The sequence below is a fragment of the Mesoplodon densirostris genome, chromosome 8, assembly GCF_025265405.1.
Source record: "Mesoplodon densirostris isolate mMesDen1 chromosome 8, mMesDen1 primary haplotype, whole genome shotgun sequence".
In the NCBI taxonomy this organism is placed as follows: Eukaryota; Metazoa; Chordata; class Mammalia; order Artiodactyla; family Ziphiidae; genus Mesoplodon; species Mesoplodon densirostris.
In genome coordinates, this window is record NC_082668.1 from 33,185,119 (window position 1) to 33,197,480 (window position 12,362).

Genomic DNA, 12,362 nt, shown 5'->3' on the forward strand with positions numbered 1-12,362 from the left:
GTTTACTTGCCTCAGTGAAAGAAGAAGAAACCTTGGAGTATGACTCAAAATTGTCTTTAATGCTGAATAATCCACCCGACACCCAAATAGTTGCTAGCTATAAATAGTGGACATTGGAACTGTCAAATATTTAATGGAACCCATTTCTCCCATGATATTTGTGGCTGGGTAATCTCAGCCTGAAGCACTTATTTCAGATCCTTGGTGACAGAGACAATCACTGTTTTCATATTTTGAGCTGTGTTATTTCAAGCCCTGCTGCTACTGCAGCATTTATGATTTCAGGCCATGACCTCCTCCACACATCCAGTTCAAAGGAAACTGTTATATTCACACCTTGAAGACAGAAAAGGAGCATCTTTAGTCCTTTGCAGTGTGAGTGATAGCAACTACGATGGTGGAGAAAGGTGTGTTAGATGATGAGGAACACCATGGGTTTGCACAGCATGTTGCAGGCACTGAATCCTAGAGGAAATGTGAGTTCTGCTCTCCCATTTTATAGATGGTAAACAAAGGCCCGGGGAGGCAGGCTGATCTACCCAAAATTACATGCACATCCTGTTAGTGGCAGAACCAAGATGAGAGCCCAAAAGTCCTTAACTCTAGTTTAATTCTCTTCTCATGCCTTCACCATCATTCCCCATCTTCCCAAGCCCTATTAAATTAACAGGGCTTCTGACTCTAATTTCCTGCTAGTTTGCAATTTGAAACCCAGCCCCACCAAACTTCCTGGTGGGGCTTGGGTACCCAAAAACACAAATCAGTAAATCAGATTTTATTTATGTAAAAAAAAAATCATGGTCTTATAGCAACACTAATCATAATAGTCAAAAGATGGAAACAACCCAAGTGTTCATCAACTGATGAATGGATAAACAAAATGAGGTATATCCATACAATTGAATATTATTCAGCCATAAAAAAGAATGAAGTACTGATGCTTGCTACAACATGGATGAACCTTGAAACCATCATACTGAGTAAAAGAAATCATACACAAAAGGCCATATGTTATATAATTCTATTTGTATGAAATATCCAGAATAGGCAAGTCCACAGAGACAGAAAACAGTCTATGGATGGCCAGGGACAGGGGGGAGAATCAGGAAATGAAGAATGACTGCTTGATGGGTATAGGATTTCTTTTGGGGGTGATGAAAATGTTCTTGAACTAGACAGTAGTGATAGCTGCGCAACATAGTGAATGTATAAATACCTGAATCGTACACTTCAAAATATTTAAAATGGTAAATTTTTTGTTATGTTTATGTTTACCGTACACACACACACAAATATATGGTCATGCCAATGGATTCGGGTGGCATTCACCATCTTAAAAAGCATATCATTGATATGGCCATACTTTTTTGTTCTTCTCTGAGTGTAATCTGGACAAAACACATAACCAATTTTGCTTCTTTCCGAGAGTAAAAGGGATGAACTGGTAAATGTGTCATTGTCTGGCTGAGGCAAGGGAGAAAGATTCTGGTTATTCCTCATCACCTACAATTCTGACCACACACCACACTGAACCATTACCAACCAGAATCTAAAATATAGATCATTGGCCCTGCCTTCTCCTGGGCACAATTTTCTAATAGGTTACTTGGTTGTAGAAAAACTAAATGAGATAGAGGGAGGCCATGGCAGGAAACTTTGTCTCAGTGAACTGTATTATTCAAGCATGCTTTAGGAGAAAATAATTTAGAAGCAGCTGGTTACATTTAGCAGCTTTCGTTAGCAGGCTCTATTTCATGGATTATGCTCCAAGTGGAAACTCTCTGGCCCAGAACTTCATCCATGAGTAGGAAGCTAAATAATTGCACTTACTTGGTCACATCAAGACCTGTTGAAGGCAGCAAGGGTGATACACCATGACTAAAACCCAGGGTCTTTAGGTTTTGTCTGGCACATGTGTAGAGCCCAGTTTCTGTACTCATCTAAGAGAATCATGTTACAGCAATGAAGTTGCCTTTAAAACCCTGAGGAATCCATTTCTTGTGTCTTTGTTATTTCTCAACATTATTTAAATGCAGTCGGATCACATAAAGTTCTTGCCAGTTCTGGTCATTTTTTTACATTGGTTGAGAAATGCTGACAAGTAGAAAGTACCAGAAACATTCTTTTCCTGTCCTCCCCAAATATAAACAGGTCAACAAACATTGGTCAACTATCTCCCCTGCATTTCACTCTCTGGATAAGAGAGACAAACGTGTGCCTAAAACCAAATGAATTTGTTAGGAATTTTTGACTCACAATATAAAAAAGAGCTAAAGGAAGTTATGACTTATAAGTATTAAGTCTTTGCTACTGGAGTTTATTATCTTGATTTATAGGTTAAATTCAGTAACTAAGTTTATGGTGATAAATATTGTTGAGTAAATACATTTTTTTTCTCGTCATTTGGAGCCACTCTTTTCATTTGAGAAAACAAATCACTTCCCAGGTATCTGGCTTGCTCTCTAGATATCCAGACCTTCTTTTAACTAGCATTATAAAATGTCTACATAAGTGAATGCCATTTGTATAATCTGAACATATTGATTGACTTCAAAATCTCTTATAGCAAAGAAAAACTTGGGGAAACATCCTCAGGATTTTTAAGAGGATGGGAGTAAAGAGGAAGATGAAAAGAAAGAAGAAGAGAAATGAGAGACAAATGGATGGAGCAGAGGAAGGCAAAACAGAAACTTTTTTTAATACATCTTTATTAGAGTATAATTGCTTCACAATGTTGTGTTAGTTTCTGCCATACAACAAAGTGAATCAGCTATATGCACACACATATCCCCATATCCCCTCTCTCTTGCGCCTCCCTCCCACACTCCCAATCCCACCCCTCTAGGTGGTCACAAAGCACTGAGCTGATCTCCCCATGCTATGCGGCAGCTTCCCACCAGCCATCCATTTTACATTTGGTAGTGTATGTATGTCATTGCTACTCTCTCACTATGTGCCAGCCTCCCCTTCCCCCCGTGTCCTCAAGTCCATTCTCAACATCTGCGTCTTTATTGCTGCCCTCCCACTGCTTCATCAGTACCATTTTTCTAGATTCCATATATGTGCATTAGCATACAGTATCTGGTTTTCTCTTTCTGACTTACTTCACTCTGTATGACAGACTCTAGGTCCATCCACCTCACTACAAATAACTCAATTTCCTTCCTTTTTATGGCTGAGTAATATTCCATTGTATATATGTGCCACGTCTTCTTAATCCATTTGTCTGTCGGACATTTAGGTTGTAACCATGTCCTGGCTATTGTAAATAGTGCTGCAATGAACATTGTGGTACATGTGTCTTTTTGAAGTATGGTTTTCTCAGGGTATATGACCAGTAGTGGGATTACTGGGTCATATGGTAGTTCTATTTTTAGTTTTTTAAGGAATCTCCATACTGTTCTCCATAGTGGCTGTATCAAATTACATTCCCACTTACAGTGCAGGAGGGTTCCCTTTCTCCACACCCTTTCTAGCATTTATTAAAACAGAAACTTTAAATGAAAGATAGTTTGCATATATTCAAAAAAGTATCAATTCTGACCTACCTGACAGAATTAATCAACAATCAGAGAACACTGGATTTGATTGTGGGTGGAACTTTCATAAAATTCCAAAAAGCTCTCAATATCACAAAACCCCAAAAAAGATGCTCTGTTAGATGTTTTTATACAAAGAATGTACAGATAATGTCACTCTAGTACTAAATTTAGCAAATAAAATTGATAGTAATTGATAAGACTGATTCATAGAAACTTTTTTTAAAGTCTTTAACTCAAATTACCACAGTATAAATGGTTTTTTTAACTCACTAGCTTAAAAGTCAGGAAACTCTTACTTAGATTTAACCACATTTCTATTGACACTGGTTTAGATAATAAAGTTTTAAGATTTATAGCAGTTTGGGATGTACCAAGATTTAATGCCGCAAAACTGGTTGTTCTGGCAGAGAGGCCTCAATTTGAAGCTTTAAAGATTGAAAACCAACCAACAAAATTCACAAATTATCTTCTATAAAATATTTTTAATAAGTTCTGAGTTAGTTAATCTTTCCCACTGTGTTTCCCAGCAAACATTCAGCCAAGATAAAACACATTAGGGAAAGATAAAGAGTTTCTCATGCTCCCTAATTCCAACTTATTGAGTCAGACTTTAGTCATAGTATATAAGAGATAAAATGCATAAAATGGGGCTTCCCTGGTGGCGCAGTGGTTGAGAGTCCGCCTGCCGATGCAGAGGACACGGGTTCGTGCCCCGGTCAGGGAAGATCCCACATGCCGTGGAGTGGCTGGGCCCGTGAGCCATGGCTACTGAGCCTGCGCGTCCGGAGCCTGTGCTCCGCAACGAGAGAGGCCGCAACAGTGAGAGGCCTGCGTACCGAAAAAAAAAAATGCATAAAGTGGTGGCATGGGATTTAAGAGTTTGGAATTATAGATGTGGCTTTGATGCTACCTAAGTGGAAACCACTTTAGTCATATAATTTCACTAGAGTTTAATTTTCTCATCCATGAAAATGAGGAGGCCCAATTAGGAAGAATCTCTAACTTTCATGATATGTAAGTGGAAAAAACAGGTTAGAAAATTGTATTTAGAATATGATCCATTTTGTAAAAATAAAGTGAAAATACATGCAGAATTTTATACAGCAACATGTTAATGGTGATTACATAGAATTTTAATTCTCTTATTTCATCTACCTGTATTTTCCATTTTTATGAATGTACATGTACTATTTGTGGTCAGAAAAACAGATAAGATATTACAAACAATAAAAATTAAAAGTATTGTTAATGTTTATAGAGCACTAAGTGTATGCCAAGTTATCAGAACTTTAGCACTCCTATTTTTGTAAAAAGGTTAAAGGAGATAAGATATGGATATAGCTTCCTTTTCATGCAGGGATTTGAAATTCAAGATAAGTCTATATTAGAACTCCAGTTTCTAAAATATTGACCAAAGAAGAATTTCTCCAGCGCAACATATTGTGCCATCAGCTACCCATCACCATCACAATAATCTAAAAGCACTTCTTGTGTTAATTTTCCTAGAATACTATGAAAAATACTGTACACATTAAGAAACACATTCATAACATACAGATACATAATGTTTATGGGCATGGTTAATTAGACATGCAAATAAATGGATTATGTGACCAACATAGGAGAGAGACATTAGTGGGCTAAATTTTAGAAGAGGAAGTTTATTAAATGTCGTCTGAACTCTTCAGGTCTTAATTCATTGAGACGTTGAATGTGGGAATCTTAAGTTTAAGGTCCATCTCTTACTGGCTGTGACAAGGAGAAACTGATCCTTCCAGGCAGATAGATAAGCCTGGCTTCACATCCCACTGAAAACTTTCCATTCTCTGAATGCACGTCCTTGGTTTCTAACTTTATAGAAACTACACAAGATACACCAAGCAGGTCATTCAAACAGATGACCTGCCATTTAAGGTGGACTTCAGATGTCAAGGGGTAAAAATGTCAGAATCAGGTATCAGAGAATTCCTAGAAATTCTCATATTCAGTAATATAAATTAGACATGATCTTGAGCATAACAAGGACAGAAAATTAAAGGACCAATCCTAAGCAATTTTAGAAATTCTCTGGCCAATTTCTCTATGTCAAAATTGTATTCCTACTTGAAACTTTTCCTTTTATGCTATGGGAGTGTAGTCTAAGGCCCTCAACCATGCCAGCCTCTTTGGCAGAAAGAGGCAAGGGGAAAAGAAGAGACTCAGGTTTCTTTATCACAGGGAGTTCTTTTAGTTCTCCACACTTAGGTTACACAGCAACATTAGAGGAGACATCATCACTGTGTCACAAGGAGAATCCCAAGGAAATGTGAGGATGACTAGCTCCCCACAGCTCATTATAGCTGGGAAAACAAAACAAAACAAAACAAAAAAAGCTCTGGGTGATGAAAGGTTCAATTGTTTCATCTTCAGCTGGATATGAGCATAAAACTGCAAATCCAAATGGTGGCAGTTCATCAAATATGCCATCTTGGAAGACTGTATTTTTCCAGTGACACTGTCATTGTTCAAGACATCCCTGGGATGCCTCTTTTGAAAGTATTCTCACTTTTGTGGTGGAGAAAAAAAATTCCATGTCTTGTTACTTTACAATTATATTTTGGTTTTGATACAAAATTGGAAACACCTGGTTTGGTCACCAAGGTCCCTCAGTTAATTAAGAAATTGTTGAGGGAAAAAATACCATATTCATATTCAGACCACAAATAACTGCTCCCTTTGAAAATGTTGGAAGGCTTGTGCTACAGGCGTTTCAATACCAAGAACATTTTCAGTAATGGTGGCATCACTAGAACAAAGGATGAGCTATCACATCTTGGATTTGAGCAGGAGATATAATCCTGCCACACAAGTCATGTGGAGATGGAGAGGAAGGCTGATTCTCTCATTACCCATCACTAGTGCTGGACTGCAGATAAGCTTCAGGCCCCTGGGGGATCAGATGAGGGGTTACTCCAAACCTTCACAAGGCACAAGTAGCAGTACTGAAGCCCAAGGAAAAGATTGTATACGGTGAGTAGAACACAAAATGTAGGAATCCAGGTGGATAGTAACTGGATACTTCTTCATTCAGAAGGTTTCCCCACAGACTAATGAGTCCCAGGTCCCAAGACAGAAAGTTTCTGGCCTCAGGGAAAGGGCAAGACAAAGCAAGACAGTCAGAAGTCTCAAAGCAGAAACTCAGTCCTGAGATCCAGACAAAAGGACTTGGAAGAAAGCTGGGCCTTGCCTGACTATGGAGAGAGCCTAGTGACTATTTCCCAAGGTATAAGCCCAATAGTCAAAACTTCTTTGGATCCAAGTCTTGGACAGTTAGTAATGCTAAGCCTCATTCAGTGAAAGACTGAGAATTTTAGGAGTGAGGTAAAACAGAGTCTGAAGGTGAGGTGAGACATTTGGGAACACAGGTGAAATAAACTGATCAAGACAGTTTCTTGATTATTTGTATTAAATAATGGCTGATTGGATATCCAAGGTCACTTTCTAAAGTGATCAGCACTCATAAGTTCTGATACATTTATTTTAGAATATCTATCACTTTACTGACAAACCTAACAAGAAAAATAACATTTCCCTCTGGGTTACTGTCCTTAGAAGGGCGCTATTATATTCCATTGGTTGGTGGGATTTTCCAGTCACTATTTTTTTCAATTAAACTATCCAAGTTTAGATGGGTTGAAACCACACTGTGGTTTTCAAAGAGCAGGCAAATTGAGACCAGACTATATTCTAAACTCCCCCATGTTCTGGTTTCATTACGTTCTTGAAACCCAGATCAATTTTATGAAAAAGTTGTTTAAACTGGGCTTGATTATTAACAAACCTGACCCAGTTAGAACTTGAGGTTGGAGTGAATTCAGCTTTAATTTGGGAGTGCAGTGCTCACAGTAGAAGTGAAACTAAATATGTGCAAGTGTGTAAGAACTGAAGAGGAGGAAAAAATTATTAAGTGATAAAATTATTAACCCGAATCTCGAAGCAATGAGTGGACAATACCTGGTAAGAATATATTTCCAAATCTAAAAGCCCAGCAATTACTCTAAGACCATAATTCAAAAATAACTTTTCTGATTAAGTGCAAACTTTCCAAGAACATTCACCCTTTATCCGAAACTGAACCATGAGAAATTTCAAACTATAAGTCATTGTTAACTGTTCGCATGAGAGTTGCGTTCTCAGGATGGAACTATCAAGTAATCATTGTTATTTTCTTACTACTATATTGAGGTAAGAGACAAGAAGTCATTGGGGCCAGAAAAGAGAGAGTGGGAGGGTATGGAGGGAGAGGGAGAGAGAGAAAGAATGGAAGATTGAAGGAGGGAAGGAAGTAAGAGAGGGAGGGAGGGAGGGAGGGAGGAAGGAAGGAAGGAAGGGGAGAGGGAGGGAGGGAGGGAGAGAGGGAGGGAGGAAGAGAGGAAGGAAGGAAGGAGGGAGGGAAGGAGGAAGGGAGGAAGGAAGGAAGAAAGGAAGGAGGGAGGGAGGAAGGAATGAAAGGAGGAAGGAAGGAGGGAGGGAGGGATGGGGGAGGGAGGAAGGAAGGAAGGAAGGAGGGAGGGAAGGAGGGAGGGAAAAAGAGAGGGAGGAAGGAAGGAAGGAAGGAAGGAAGGGAGGAAGGAAGGAAGGAAGGAAGGAATGGAGGAGGGAGGGAGGGAGGGAAGTCAAACAAGCAGACAAGGATGATAAAGTCCATGCATTCTCAGAGCAAGCCAGTTCTGACCAAACCCCTCAGGAACAGGATACTCTTAGTCAGACTGCTTCTCAGAAACATCATTTTCCTTGGTGCAGCATCTGCTATCTGGACCAAACCCCGAGAGCTCTATCTCCAGGGAATCACAAAATAATTAAGCCAATATTGATGCCCAACTCCCCTTGTTATTATCTCTCTAAGCCAGGGTTTCTCAACCTCAGGACTATTGACATTTGGGGCCAAAATGTGATTAAACATATAAGGGTTTTGTTCAGGGAATTATCTGTGACTGAAAATAGGAAGGGAGATAGGGATTTCTGGGATAAACATCAGATCAGGATGCAAATCTGACTCCCAAGGAAAGGAAGGAGGGAAAGAAGGTTGAGTGGAAGTGCTCTAGACCCCCGTGCAGTCTAAGAAAGATTTGGCCAGACTGTCAAGGTCCTTGAGCCGAGGTAGACCCCCCGGAACAGGCTTGCTTTACAGTTCCTGCCACACACAGTGGGAGGCAAGAGCTCAGCATAAACAGAGTGGTGGCTGGCAGAGCGCAGCAGCTTGGACCCTTGGCCATTACCCTTCTTGCAGTAGAGGGTCTGTGAGGCTCATTCTCATGGATGCCATAGTCCACCCCTTGTGTCACGTGGATCCACTTCTCCACATAGGTTCTGGTAGCTCCTCTTCCACAGTTCCTATCGGCCTTTCTTCCTGAGGGAAAACTCAAAAGAGGAAAATTAATGAACAAACAACAACCCACCATAACAGTAATTGATCTCAAGCCCACAACCAGTCTTCCCCCTCCACTCTAAATTTCTTCCCAACATCCTCAGACAGATCTTGGTGGCTTCCCTGGTGGTGTGACCCAAACCTGCATTCCCGAGGGGTCTTAGCCTTAATAATCATACTCTTCACAGTTTGGGGTTGCTACACATGTTTGTTCACAGTTACAATGGGGCGAGATCCAGGAAGTGGATCATCTGTGTTCCACTTGTATTCCTCCGTCCCACTGTGTAGAAGCAGCCGTACCCCCTCTTCTGATCAGGGTCAATTATCTCTACCAATATGGTGACTCTTCTGCCTGCCTGCTGGTCCTGGGACACAGGACTTCAAGGCATCCTCCTGGCAGCTGGGACATTTGCTATGTCTTCTACCAAGAATGTGCTCCCTTGGAGGAGCAGAAACAGGAAGCACAGAATCCCTCAATGGGTCATTCAGTGCAAGTGATGGTAAATGTGCCCACATCTGCTTCCATCTCTTCATCCCTGGGCTCGTGTTCCCTTCCTACTGGGGTCACAGCACCATATAGGAGTCTCCGACTTAATAAATACATTGCATTCTAAAGGATGATACCCTATCCTTTCAGAGTATTTCCCCAAAGCTGGCATTTCAACTGCTCCTTTCAAAGGACATTGCAGCACCATGTGAGGCTGACTGTCTCTGGCTACAGTATGTGATACAACCAGTGAACATGAGTCCATTCCAACACCTCCTTCAATGTGGAGTGTGTCCCTTGGTCAGATGATATTCAGAAGGGAATTTTCTGCTTGTGGATTTGGCATTCTAGAAGTCCCTTGATAATAATATTGATATGAGACTCTGCAGGCAGAAAAAACAAGTTCATCCCCAGAATAGGTATCTGTCCCTGAGAGGATGAACCACTGGCTCTTCCAAGATGGAAAGGTCTCAATGCGGTCAACTTTTCACCAAGTGGCCAATTGATCTCCCCAAGGAATAGAGCCATATGGGGGGCTCAGTATTGCTAACAATTTGGACATCCATAGATAGCACTAGCTAGATCCGCCTTGGTAAGTAGAAGTCCGTACTACTGGACCAATGTGTCACCTTTCTCTTTTCTGCTCTATTCATGTGTCCATCATACCAGTTCTGGAGTGATCAGTGATGAAGACTGGTTAATGTTAACTGGCCAAATCATTTTATCCACTTGGTTGTTCAGTGCTTCTTCCACGGTGAGTACTTCCTGGTGGGCATTAATGTATGGAACAAAATATTTGCACTCTGTGCCCTTTTCCATATGTTTAGCCTCAAGACTCTACCCCAGGCCTCCTTTTCTCTGATCTTCCAATCCTTTTCCTTCCAAGTCCTTGATCAAATGTCCATGCCACTGACCATGCCCCAAGATCTGTATTTTCATTTTAGGCCGCTTCTTCCCACATAAAGTGGATGACTGGGAGCATGACTCACAGATCTGCCCACTGGGAAGATTTTTTCCTCCTCCCTGTCTTTCAGGGCCACCCCAGAATAAGGCTATAATGCAGCCACTGTCAACATTCAGCTTGCACCCAAGTACCAAGCAGAGCCACCCATAAACAAAACTCTGGCTTCTTCCTCCTCTCTCAACTGGTCATTCTGGAATATGCATTTGGTCAAAAGAATAAGCTGGGGAAGGGCACTGATACAACCGTGGTGGATGACATGTGATCTGGGCTACCTGCTCATGCAGCTTACTTTTGCCCTCTAGTTCTTCTTGGGCTCAATCCCAGATATACCTTTTCCAGCTTATGACTGACTGTTTTGGTGTCATATGACTTGATGGCTTGGTGAATCTAACAGAACCTGGCTTATAAAGGGCAGTTCCGGATGCATAGTCACTTGGAGTTCTATGGTCAAGTTCTCTACCTCTATTGGCGTCCAGTCACAAATCAAGAGCTATTTCTTTAAAAGTAATGCTGCAATAACATGGCCTTACTCCAGAATCCCAGAGGCCCTCATTATGATTCTCCTGCTAGAGCTTTCAATACCACTGATGCCCTCTGCACATAGGGTCTGCTGAGTCATATGACCCAAGCGGCAGGGCTGATTATACTACATCCTGGATCTCTGCAGTGCCCTTTTTGTTTTGAACTGAATGCAAAGCTGGCAGCCTTCCATGTCACCCGGTACAGGGGTGGGAGCAATATTCTTAGATGTGGGGTGTGTTGCCTCTAGAACAGCAGTCCCCAACCTTTTTGGCACCAAGGACCAGTTTCATTTAAGACCAGGCACCGGTTTCATTTTTCCACGGACCAGGGCGGGGGGACGGTATTGGAATGATTCAAGCTCATTACATTTATTGTGCACTTTATTTCTATTATGATTACATTGTAATATATAATGAAATAATTATGCAACCCACCATAATGCAGAATCAGTGGGAGCCCCGAGCTTGTTTTCCTGCAACTAGATGGTCCCATCGGGGGGTGAAGGGACTGCCTCAGCTCCGCCTCAGATCATCAGGCATTAGACTCTCATAAGGAACACGCAACCTAGATCCCTCGCATGCGCAGTTCACAGTAGGGCTCACGCTCCTATGAGAATCTAATGCCGCCACTGATCTGACAGGAGGAGGAGCTCAGGCGGTTATGCGAGCGATGGGGAGTGGCTGTAAATACAGATGAAGCTTCACTTGCTCACCCGTCACTCACCTCCTGCTGTGCAGCCCGGTTCCTAACAGGCCACGGACTGGTACTTGTCCATGGCCCAGGGGGTGGGGACAACTGCTCTAGAACTCAAAAAGGCCTACCAGATGCTGTTTCTTTTCTTTTTTGAGTTTGTGTGTATTTGTGTGTGTATGTGTGATAGGAGATACAAGATACAGCAATTTGTCTTTAACTTTGGAGGGGATATTCCAGCATAGCCCTGAACACTGGACCCTAAAATCTGGCCCTGAATCTTCCCACCCACTAGAGCACATATGGTTTACCAAGGTCCTGCATGTCAGTCATCTCTTGCTTAACCTATCCAATCATCATGATATCATTGATGAAATAGATCGGCTTGATGTTCTGTGGGATGTTCAGGCAGTCCAGGTCTCTTCAGACTATTCTATAACAGAGGATGGGAGAGAGATAGACCTGAGACAAAATTGTAAATGAATATTGTTGCCCATGCCATGTGAATGTTGTTTCTGATCCTCTTTCCTAATTGGAATAAGAAAATACATTTGCCAAGACAATAGCTACATACCACAAGCCTGAGTCCTTACTAATCTGCTCTAGGAATGATTCCTCATCTGGTACAGCAGCTGCACTTGGAGCTGCTACTACTATTGTAATCTACAGAACTATTGGGATCCATCCATTTTCTAGAAGGGACTATTCTGATAAATTAAATGGAGATATGGTAGCAGCTACCATCCCTGC